Source organism: Anas acuta, chromosome 1, assembly GCF_963932015.1.
Source record: "Anas acuta chromosome 1, bAnaAcu1.1, whole genome shotgun sequence".
Lineage (NCBI taxonomy): Eukaryota > Metazoa > Chordata > Aves > Anseriformes > Anatidae > Anas > Anas acuta.
The window spans coordinates 143,027,172-143,039,569 of record NC_088979.1 but is presented as its reverse complement, the minus strand read 5'-3'; positions in this window follow the sequence as shown (position 1 = coordinate 143,039,569).

Below are 12,398 nucleotides of genomic sequence, written 5' to 3'. Positions count from 1 at the left end.
ACACACAGAATTATTCTGGACTAGGAACAATAGCACTAATTTCTGTTTCAACTTGGTATAATTATAAGCGTCCATTCATATGCTGAACTTACATCAAAGAACAATTTATTTTGAATAATAGCACATAATTCATCCTAACGTGTGTAATTAGAAGTGAAATGCAACATGTGCCCAGGCAGAATGGGAAGTGCAGACATTTTAATTCCTACTTTGTAGGAACTACTCAATAACACAACTGGTAAAGATTAATCATCTATCACAGTGCAACAGATCAGGCAATATTAAATAACCAAACAAAAATCAAGCTGCTCAGCACAAAGGAAACCCATTATGAACCCAGTGGAAATTATATGTGCCAGAGCGAAATTAATGTCTGGTTTAACTCCACTGCACAGGGAGAATTAATTGAAAAAACAACCATCAAAAATGCGTTTGGGCCTTTGCTTCTGCAGTGCTTGGTGTTCCCCCCAAAGGCAGGTCTGGATGGCCACCAGAGAGAAGTGGTGGAGGCATGGGGAGGAAGCCTACCAGCCACGTGTCTGCTCACGGATGCAAGCATCCAACATCAGTGCTGAACAGAGAGCTTGTCTCCCTGAAAGCCCCCCCGGGCCTGCTGTCACCAGCAGCTGGTACAGCAGTGGTTGCATTTTTGGGTGTCCAGAGACCTGGCTGAGTGCAGTGAGACACCCTCTGGCAAAGGGCTGAAGCTCGACTGGAGGTGGCCACCAAGCTGTGCAGGACAAGGGCGGGCTGGAGCCCACCACCAAACCCTCCCTAGCAGGGCCATGGGCAACACCATGACAGGGAGAGGAGCAGGGTGACCACATCTCCAGCTGCAGGAGCCTCCAGCAAGCCCTGAGGCACCTCAGCTGAGCCAGCACCATCTTCTTGGTGCAGTAATCACCTCCTCAGTGCCCACACTCAGTGTGGGGTCTCCCCAGGAGTCCTGGATGTCTGCTGCTGCTGCTGTTCCCACATCATGGCTATCCAGACAAAATGACCTCTTCATTTCACTACCAAAACCCTACACACCGTAAGTCTTTTTCCACCCCAAAATACTGCTGACTAGTAGGTCAGCTTCTTTTCCTCTATATTTGCACATAATTTCCATGATCCTTTAGGTAATCACTAAAAAGATACGGCAGTGTATTGGGCAGTGAACAAAAGTAAACAAGGTACTGACAAGGAAACTATCTGGGAAGAGCAAGTCAAATACAAATGAGCAAAAAGCAGAAAGGCTTTCAACAGTTAACATGCAGTCTCAGGAGGAAAAATGCTGCCTGGGAAACATGGAGGTTTATCTCCTTCAAATAAAATAAAATAAGTGAAAAAACAGGAATATAACTATGATAAAACTTCTGCATAGTGTACATGGCAAACAAGAATGATTCTGGCCTAATGGCTGCCAAAATTTCTGAGTAAATATATTGCCTCATAATATCTTAAGCTGGTGTTTCACTAAAGTTTTTGCAACTGATTTACAGTCCAATAATTCTTATTAAATTTAATGGATTCACTATTTATGACTTACTATTTATCTTTGAATGGCTGGTTTTAAACCCTTTTATCCTGATCATTTATCAATGTATCCTTTACCTCTGCTTGGCTATCTGTCATTCACAGCACCACTGAAATTTGAATTCAGGAACAAAGCAGAGACTCATCTCTGTTTAGTATGAGGCACAAATTTTACCATACCTGGGTGGCCAGCCAAGGGACGTCAGAGGAAGAAAGGTCTCCCACTTTTTCAATGCTTTTACCATGGAACAGTTGCCAAACAAAGTAAAAACAATTGTGACAAAAGGCTGAAGAGATTTTAGTGGGACAAAGACCACCTTTCCTCAGTGTTTCAGGTAAAGAAAGTTTATCTTAAGTATCTTTTCCTCAGCTACATCTTCCTCCCAGCTCACTTGATTTTTTCACATTCTTCTCATTCCCCAGCTTCAACCTTTTTGATCCCACTACTTGCCCTTGGCTTGAGCTGAAACAATACTTTAATGAGGGCACATGGCTCTGAAGATCTACACTTCTTATAGTTGTGAGAGGGTAGGTACAGAGGGCTTTTCTGAGGCTGTTGTGACCAGAGGCCTGGGATGCAGAGTATCAAGGAACCAAAAGCAGCAAACCACAGAAAGAGAGAAGGTGGGCTTAAAATATTTGTCACTCCCTAGCAAACATCTCAGCAGATTTTGGAAGTAACAAAGAGATGCTCTGGATTACCATGGTTTTAATAGTGCTCAAGGGACTGTCCTAGCAGCTGCCAAATCTGCCTGTGCCATGTGCAGGCAGCAGCCTCCTGAGTTTGTTGCTTTGCTTTTTAACAGTTGACTCCTGAAGTTACTTGTGCTCTTCCTCTTCACTCAAGTATGTGGGACCTAAGAAATGTCAGCAAGCCACAGGCCACAGTCCAAGTCTCTGGAAGACGGACAGCAAAGAGGCAGCTGCATTGTTGTTAGCTAGTGGGGAAAGTCTCCAACAGTGGGGTTAATCTCCCCAGAGTTCGCTCTTTCCTCCTCACATGAGCTTCAGTGTAGCTTAAAAGGGCTAGAAGGCTGTAGTTCTGTATACCTATATATGTATATATGTGTATATGAATCCACTTATTTTTATATACATATTTTTGTAAAAAAAAACTTTCATAAGTACATGTATATATATAACCTACATGTACATATATAACCTAAAAGGCTGTATATTAATCATGGTTATTACTAATGGGTGTTAAAAAGGATCTGCTGCTTGTGTGTAACCACAATATCAAAGCCACACGTGCAAGAGGCTCCTCTAGCTACCACTGTTAATGAAACTTCTATTTATAGAAAGTATGTTTGTTTGTGTGCTCATAGTAAAGACCGAATAATGAATTCCTCAGGGTTATTTGAGGTTCACACAAAAATCAAAGTGCTTACCCAGCTGCACCTGGACTTCTTCCCTACTATTTGGCAGCCAGGAGTTATCCTGGGCTCTAAAACAGTTTGTCTTGTTTGACATTAAAGTTAAGCAACATAAACAGCTAACAGCACCCTACAGTAAGTCATACTGGTAGGATACACATTGTACTGAGGAACAGTCTCTCTCCTTACTTGCAAAGAAAACTAAATAATAACAGATGGGGAAATACAGAGACATCTTCTGCCTAGTTGTTAATGTCACTGTAGTCCCAGAGAAATGATGATTGCCTGTTGCCTGCTTGTTTCAGCAGGTTAAGGACATCTTTAATTCTCCATTACCCAAACCATGATGGAGCAGCTTTGATTTCCATGGATGTCTCCCAGCTTGCAATAGCTGCATAGTTAAGGAACGGCAAAGGGAAGGTGAAAATTCAGACAAACCCTACTACTCTGCAGCTCAGGGGACAAAGGCCATATATTTAGCTGATAATGAGAGTGAGCATAGGCTGACCCAGCCAGCGCCTGCAGTAGCTTACTCCTGGTATTGACGGCAGGCGTTATCACTTGGAGTGATTCACCGCTGAGAAAGCTGGTATGTCTGGCTGCCCGTCAGTCTCTGCTGGGTTGGCCTGGCCAACATCACAGCTTCACAGCTCAAACAAGGTTTGGGCTGACAGATGCTTCAAACCCGACACTCACTGTAGCTTGCAGCCAACAAAACCCACTGCCTCTCAGAAACTTCATGGTTCTGGGCTATCGATTTTTACCATCGTCACATGGAAGTGCTGAAGTGTCCTTGTAGTGTTGATGACTCCAGCTGCAATGAAGCTGACTATGGCTAGCTTCAGGCAGGCAGGAAATGGCTTTACTTTAAGGGCTAGGAGTGAGATTTCAGAATGGGCTAACACCAATTGCTGCAAAAGAAAGTGGGCACTTTTCAGGCAACGCAGACAATAAACTGCACCCCTATGAAGCACTCAGCATCCCCAGACATCCCGTTCTTCAGTGAAAGACCTGCCTTTCCCACTCACTCCCCACAGTATGCGTGTAGGCTGCCCAGCACTTTGGGGAGCCACATGTGGGGATGAGGGCAGCCCCCCTAAGAGCAGGATGCACACACAGAATTATGTGCTGTGCTGAACTCCCCAGTGTGACCTACATACATGGGTCTCAACTATATCTCTGCAAGTGTGCTGCTTGATTGCTGCCCTCCCTGGACACACCAAATTCCTCTGGCTTTGATGTCCTCAGTTCTTGTCGTTTGTGATTTATTTATTTATTTATTTATTTTTCCAGAGAGAGACTTATACACCACTGCAAACCCATTTGTTGTGCAGGGCTTTGTTTTATTGTAAGGATAGACATAAAGCTTGCACTGGTGTCAGTTTTCCCGTGCTTGAGCTTTTTGACATAAACACACAGATGTGCAACAGGAATTCAAAGAATTTCTTAAGCCTCTGCCGATAAGAGCAGTTAGACATTGCATCTGTATACAAAAAGGTCCTATATTGTGCAAAACCCTCAACTACTTCTTGGACTATTTCAATAAACACTGACATTTCTCTCTGCAATTTAGACTATGGCTATGGCTGTCCTTCATTTCCCATAGTTTCTTCATATTCTGTGTCTGTTTGTAGAACTTACTGCTTCACTTCTTCTTTAAAGTACACGTGCGTTTGGGCACAGACCACCTTTATTTTTGCTGTAACTAAGTCTTGTAACAAAGCATTTCTTGTAACAGAAGGAAAAAGTGGCTTTCCTCTTAGCGAGCCTGCTCTTGAAGCAAAGAGCTTTCCTTTCAAACCTGTCAGAAACATTAATTTTAAGCTTTCTCCTCCTCTGAATCCCATTCAGTCCTCATTGTGATGTCTCCATGATGTCTGACAAACCAGATTAGATACAATTGCCCCTTGATAGACAGCAAATCTCTAAACATGATTAGATTAGAGCATCCTGAAATTTTTTTTGGCATTTGGTGCCATATCCTCATCATCAGCCGTTCACCAGCCACCTACTTTTCCACATCGTTTATGAGTATTTCAAACAGCACAGAGCTTAATGTCGATCCTTAATGGATTATCCCTCCACTGTGAAATATGAGCATTTTTCCCTGTCTTTTATCAGTATTTGCAGTTTGCCTTATCATGTATCTGGTGAGGCCTGTGACATGTTGGGGGAACTCCCACAGGGTCAGAAGATTTTGTGTAGAAACCCACTACCCAACTTCCCCTTATCAGGCAGCAATACAAAGGCACAGGGAATGAACAGCTTGGATGGAGTGCGCTGACTAACAGTTCCTGGAAAGAAAGAAGAGCATCTCCCTTCCAGGAGTGGAGCAAGAATGTAAATAATTAAACCACAAACGATGATATTAACCACCTTTGAACACCAAAGACAGCTCTTTGATTTAAATGTATGCTGAGTCCCTTAAATGAAAAACATAAATGTGCAATACAACAATTGTTCGGTATCCATGGTGTCAACATGCACACAACAAAAATGAACTACATTCAACTACAAATGGACTACAAACCAGGTAGTATTAATTGGTAAAAATTTAATTTAAATTGGTAAAAATAAATAAATAAATAAATGAAAAATATCAAGGTAAAAAACTTGGTATGGTCCAGGAAGATTTTATAGTCTCCAGGAAGATTTTCTGGGCTGTGCCTGGCATGAGGAGCAAAAATATTTCAGTAAAAGCTGGGAAACAGCTTTCCGTGAGTGCTTCCAAATGTTTAGATCTTTCTCTCCTTTCTACCTTTTTCATACCCTGCCTACACAAATGGGCACCGAAAGTCAGGAAAAAAAAAAAAAAGTGATTTCTACAGGAAGAAGTGCAACAGAAGTGCTCAATCCCAGAGGCGAATTCACAGTACAAAAAAAGAAAGGCTTTTCTTCTGGAAGAAGAGTATGTGGTGTACAGTCTCTCTCCACAACACTGTACTTTCAGGCCACCAGCAATATTCTGCTTCCCTCTTCCTCTTCTAAATTCTCCCTTACCAAGGAAACATGTTATTCTGTACAATCACTCTTGTGAGAGTCACATCCAAAAAAAAATATATATATATATGTTAATAAGAGCAAAAATTATCATCTCCTTAATTTGACATTACAGAAAAATTTAGGCATACAGAAATACTACCTGAATAATTTTTTACTGTGACAGCAAGCCTAGTTAGCCTTCTGCTCATAAAGACAACCCCATGTGATCTGTGAGAAATGTCTGAAATCAGGGTTTATGCCTAACACCTCTCCCACGAGCTGGCAAATGCAGTAAGAGAAAGCCGTAAGGGAAAGGCAGTAGGCACCCAGTTCCTCAAACATCATGTCCCAAAGCTCACTATTAAAGCTTCTTTTGTGTCTGTGGGTTGTACAGTATTGCAAGCAAGAAAGTTGATATATGCATACAAACAACCCCCAGAAACAGAAGTGACTTGAGGGATCTCTTGTTTCCCAGAAGAAAGCTTCTGCTGTCAGCATTGCAGACAAGGTTTGTTTATCAGCCGGCAGAGCAGGGAGCTTGAAGTTTACAGATAGGGTTAGAGATATATCAGAGCCCAGGTGCCTTACAAAAGTATGTGCCTTTGTTAGACACAAGTCCCTGCTTGTGTTAATTGTTAAATTCAGCAGTCAGTGTTGCGCAGAGGACAGATCAGCCAGCTGCTTCCTTCACGCTTTAGGAACTGTGACACCTGAATTCGGAGAGGACAAGGTGATGCGTGTGCTAATGCCCACGTCAGCAAAGTGTTTGAACTGAGCTGGGCCAGCAGTGGGCCTGCAGAAGGAGCTGTGTGGCTGTCTGAAACACATGGCAGACCCCAACAGATCTGAGAGCCTGAGCCCACAGGTCACACACACAGTTTCACCGCCAGTCACTCTGATAGACTCTCACGTCTCAGAAGTTATTTACTTTTTCAAGACTACTTACTGTGTTACTCTCTTTTTACTTATCCTCCTATTTACTTACTAAACCACAAACCTGCACATACTTGAAAGATTTATGTGCTAGCACACTGACTTCACATTGTGTTGCCTGATTGAAAATCAGATTTCCTGTAAAGCGCTCAGAGGAAAACCGATACCATGTCAAGAGAAGACAGGAACAGGCTGTTATCTCTTTTGTGTGAAATAATAAAATGCACTTCCATAATAACTTCCCAAGTCCAAATAATAATGTGGTGAATATAATGATGTAAGATACCTGTCAAGTATACACTATGTTTCTTATGCTAAAAGTATTTTTAGTCTATTTTATTTGAATGAGGAGGGAAAAAAAAAGAAAAAGAAAATAAATAATAATAACAAAAATTTTCTGTAAAGCTTGAGCTTTAACTTCTATTGTAAGAAGTAATGCTGAAGTAGAAAACTTCTTAAAACATGTTCTCCATTACAATGGGAGTCCTTTAAAAGTACATGTAGAAAACAGATGTATTACTACTGTTCCTATGTCTGCAAATGACACAAACACTTTTAAGTAAAAGAAAGGATGGAAACAAATTATTTCCACCTAACACCACTTTAGATCAACTATTAAACGCATTTGTAATGCAGGAAAACAAGCATCAGCCATGCTGAGAAGTGAACAAGGACTTAGAAGACAGAAGGAGAAGTTAAGGAAGTGAAGCAATCAAGCACAGCATGCCCCAGCCCCTTTAGACCTCAGGAAGGCCAGCAGTTATGGTCAGGAGAAGACCCACGTAGGGACATCTGGAGATGTCCCCCGTGCACCCCCTTTTCTGAGATATTTTGCTTTTAACAGCAGCCAAGTTCCTAGCACAACATCTCTCAATGACTACTGAGACAAATACAGATAATATTACTACTAATAATAGTGACATTAAAAGCGTGAATTATGGATCCAGAGAATCATCTTAGTCTTCCTTAGCTTCTGCTTGAAGTCAGTTATGCAGATGTGGAGCAAATATCGCATACTGGCAAACAAGGAGTTATATCCTGCAGTAACGCTGCAAATATATTTACTTATCTAATACTGCAAAGCCTAACCTGCGTGTAAGCGATGGATGGGAGCAGAAGTTGGTATATTAAGCTCTTAGATTGCCACCTCGTGGCTAATGCACGTATAACTTCACTTTGGTGTGGGGAGGAGAGGTGATGAGGAATTCGTCGTGCTGCATAACAAGCTAATAAACGCTGGCATAAATCAAGGTAGAACTTTAAATATAGTTATATTTAACAATGTTACTTTGCAATGGAACGAGACTCTTCTCCACAAGAAAAATATCAATTAAATATTAAGTGAAAACTTAAGTGCTAAGTGAAAACATAAGTTACCATCACTGGTGTGGTGTGTTGGTTGTGTACCTCACTTAGCTCAGCATTCTTGTCAGTGGGACACAAAACAGACATATCCTAAACAGAGAATGTTGCCACCTGTAACAGAGCTTCAAAATTACTTCAGTTAAGTCACCTTTCTGGGAAATTCTTGCAATAGTTTTCAAGGCCTCAAGGTGATGCAAAATTCGATTGAGACAGAGATGATTGTGGTTTATGGGAAATGGTACCTTCTTTTGAGAATTAGATCCCACAATACTGTTGTGTCTGAGTTTGATTATGTCTATCTCTGCTTGAGAGCAGGGAAAGGCAAAGTTTTCATGGACCCAGTAAAGAATGAGGAAGAAAACATAGGTGGAGGAATGTATATGAATGCCAGTGACATAGTTTTTGGCTAGTGTACCATGTGAGCACAAACCAGCCTCCACAGAAGCCTTTCATGCTAGTCTTTTATACTTACTTTAATTTCACATAGCAGTTCTGGACTCTTCAAGTCATTTCATTCAAACCACCAAGGTGATTATACACATGAATAGGCAAGCAAAGGGAGCTTCAGGTTTCATACACCATTTTGGTTTTCTGCTTTCCTTCAGTGTCAGCATCATGCAGAATTGAGAATCAGGCAGCCAGGATAAAGGATTCCTGCTTGAACAAATCAAGAGGAAAAAAATAACATCCTCATTCTCACTATTATCTCTTGGTAGTTCTTATACTAGTTTATGTTATTTGCCCAATTATTTTGCCATGAAAGCAATTATCTTTTCACAGCTATCCTATTTATCACAAGAAAGACTAAGCCTTTGCTATCACTTCTGTATTTTTTGTGCAAATGCCCACAAAATGCCTGAAAAAAAAATCATTTTCTAACAAGGCTGAGATATGTGACTTTGTGATTTATAGGAAGAAGATCACATACAAAGCCTGATGATTTTGTAATAAAAAGGCATAGCACCTCGATCATCTCTAACTGTATCCACATTTCTATTTAGGCTCAGCTTGTCTTCTAATAGGACTCAGTCCTGAACACTTTCTATTGTCCCTTGTTACATTACTGGGATGCTATAATACGGTCAAGAGAGATCACCTTAGGCTCTGTCTAATTCTCTTAAATGAATGGTTCTTAGAACAAATAATTTGACAGTTGCAGTATGGTGGTACACCATGAAAAGGTATGTGAGATTTTTTTTTTCCTATCTCAGTGCACTCACATAATGCCCAGTATTCAAATGGCCACTGCTGCTACAATAGTGCAAAAAGTAAATTATGCTGTCACTGGATATAGTTCCCTTACAAGGCTGGTAGATGTACCACATGGTACCTAATTAGAATCAAAGAGTAATTTTGATCTGAAATGGTAATCAGGAAGTTACGTAATCCAACTCCCTGCTCAAAGCAGGGCCAACTTCAATATACAATCAGATTATTCAGTTCTTAGATAACAGTGGACCACCGTGAAGTATTTAATCTATAGTTTTACACACCATTCTCAGGTAACCTAGGGTATAAAGAGCTTTCAACAAAAGCCAAACACTGGGTGGTGTTCAAGATAAAACATTTAATGTTTATGCATTCACAGCTAAAATTAAGCTATGTTGTATTTTAGCTGTGGAAATAAGAAAATTAATGAAAGACAAAAGAGAGTTTCAGTTATATCAAAAAAGCACAACAGTCCTTAGAGTATCTGAAAGCAAAGCAATAAAGCACCCATGACAAGCTTCAAGCCCGAACTTCAAAGCCTGTCACTCTTGTTCTGTGCAGAAAGGACTCGGGAGCTCTGCTTCACAAGCTGCCATGGCCGTGCTTAGCCCAGACAAAGGTTTGTTTTCTCTCGAACACCAGATGTCATCCCTAAACCCTTCTTTATGTGAATGAGTTCACAGCCTGGCATTCTGCTGTGACATATCCAAAGAAGATCCACAACACTGTAAAAGTCTTGCACACAAGAGGCTGTGATTGGCAGAGCAGCACGTTGGGCTTGCTGCTGCCTGCAATATGCTCTATTCTCATGCTGTACATGTACAAAGTTGAAAAATGTCTTCAGAGACACCCACATAACAAATCATGCTCCCCAGGTGAGTAACAGCTCCAAGGAGGAAACATTACCACTGCCCATGCCATCTATTAACATTCTAGCTACAGATAAAAATGTAATTTTTTTCCCAGTCAGGATATATAAATATTGTTTCACCCATGTGTTTCACCTGCTCTGTTCTGTTCCAAAGAGTGATGATAAATCTGACTAAATGGTTCAAATTAAGTGCATCGCCAGGATCATGTAAAGTAGGAGAAACTGTTTCTGTTGAGTACCCCCAGAAAAAGACAAAGAGAGACCAACCACTCCTTGTGTCATAGAATGATTTGGTGGTTTAAGTCACAGGAAAACAGTCTTCACAAGATTTCTATATGTAGACAACTTAACATCATTTTATCCTCATCTTTCAAGTAGGGAAAGCAAACATAATATAATGCCACTGTTTCCTGGAAAACTCCTTCCATTCTACTATGTGGCTCATTAACAATTAGGGCACATTGGTATGCTACATTGATAAGATAAAGTGATGGGGAAAAAAAAAAAAAAAGTATTAATACTTTGGAATCCAGTAGGTAGAATGAACTGCCTAACTCATCAGATTCACTTTGCAACAGAAGGATGCTCTCATGCAATAGAGGTTGGATGGATGTCATTAGAGATTTTTAAGGATAACTGTCAATAATATAAAGAGCAAAAATATTTCCTGGCAATAATAATCTGTAACCTTCCTAGTCAGATGGGGCATGACACTCTGGTGACTCCTCTATAAGACAAGCTAGGAACATATTCAAATCTTCTTTTCTAAGCATGTGCATGGGCGATGACAACCTGAGCAGGTCCATACAAACAAGTCACAAGTAGCAGGTAAATTCAAATAGATTAATGCTACAGAAAAGACACTGTTGATTACTGCAGTTCTGGCAATACATCTGAGTATCTGGGCAAAAGAAAATATAGAAATATATAATACATAGATATTTGTTTATATAATGCACATACAGATTAACTGTCATTAAATACCATGAAGTGAGACAAAGAAAAGTTGGTGCTGGTGTGGCCTAAGGAGCACACACCAGTTCCTGCTATGCAGCACTGAGCTTGTTAACAGCCATAAAGCAATACCACCATACAAACAACAAATCTAATAAACCCCACAAAAAGTAACACTCAAAGAAAAGGTCAGGGCTGTGATTTACCTCCTGCTGCTCACTGTATCTACAAAGAAATGATCAAACTTCTGGTGTAATGTCTTGTTTTTGGGGCTGTGGTTAACCTCCTACTGCTCACTGCATCTACAAAGAAATGATCAAACACCTGTTGTGATGTCTTGTTTTTGTATTATTTCCTGAAGCCAAAGATGCGTGAGTTTCAGTTGACTATACTGAGATGATTAACTGGAGCAAAGAGATACAAACCATCCTCCATGTCCTAGGCTCCAGAAGGTCTCCTCTGTGATAATAATAAAATAAAATAAAATAAAATAAAATAAAATAAAATAAAATAAAATAAAATAAAATAAAATAAAATAAAATAAAATAAAATAAAATAAAATAATAAAATAAAATAAAATAAAATAAAATAAAATAATAAAATAAAATAAAATAAAATAAATATTTTCTAATTTACTATTGTAACTGTAGCAAAGAGAACACTGTAGTAAAGAGAATATTTGTGTGTGTGTACATATGAACATATAATTTAGTTCTGTTTATTCACATTTCAGAAATAAACATCCTTTACCCAACATAAATACAAAGAGAATACAAAGGAACATCTAGTGACTTGTACTGTCAACCACCCTTTTATTTTCAACAGCCACCACAATAATACTTCAGAAAAAAAAAAAAAAAAAAAAAAAAAGGAAACAATTTGTACTGTCCCTGTTAAGTACACAAGCACCAATCTAATGACCTAAAGTCCTTCACAGATCCTTTTCTTACAAAATACCATTAGCACAACCACTAACTATTTCTCATCTGTAAACATTTCATCACTGATGCTTAATTCACTTTTTGTTGTTGCTGTTTTGCAGTAACACCTGCAAAACCAAAACCTGCTCTCCTTTCCACCATGTTGTTCCTATTTCCTTTCCCATCTCCTTTCCATCATGTTGTTCCCCAATGTAATAGAACAGAATAATTCCACACTTCACTTACCCACAGGTCTGTTAGCAAAAAGTC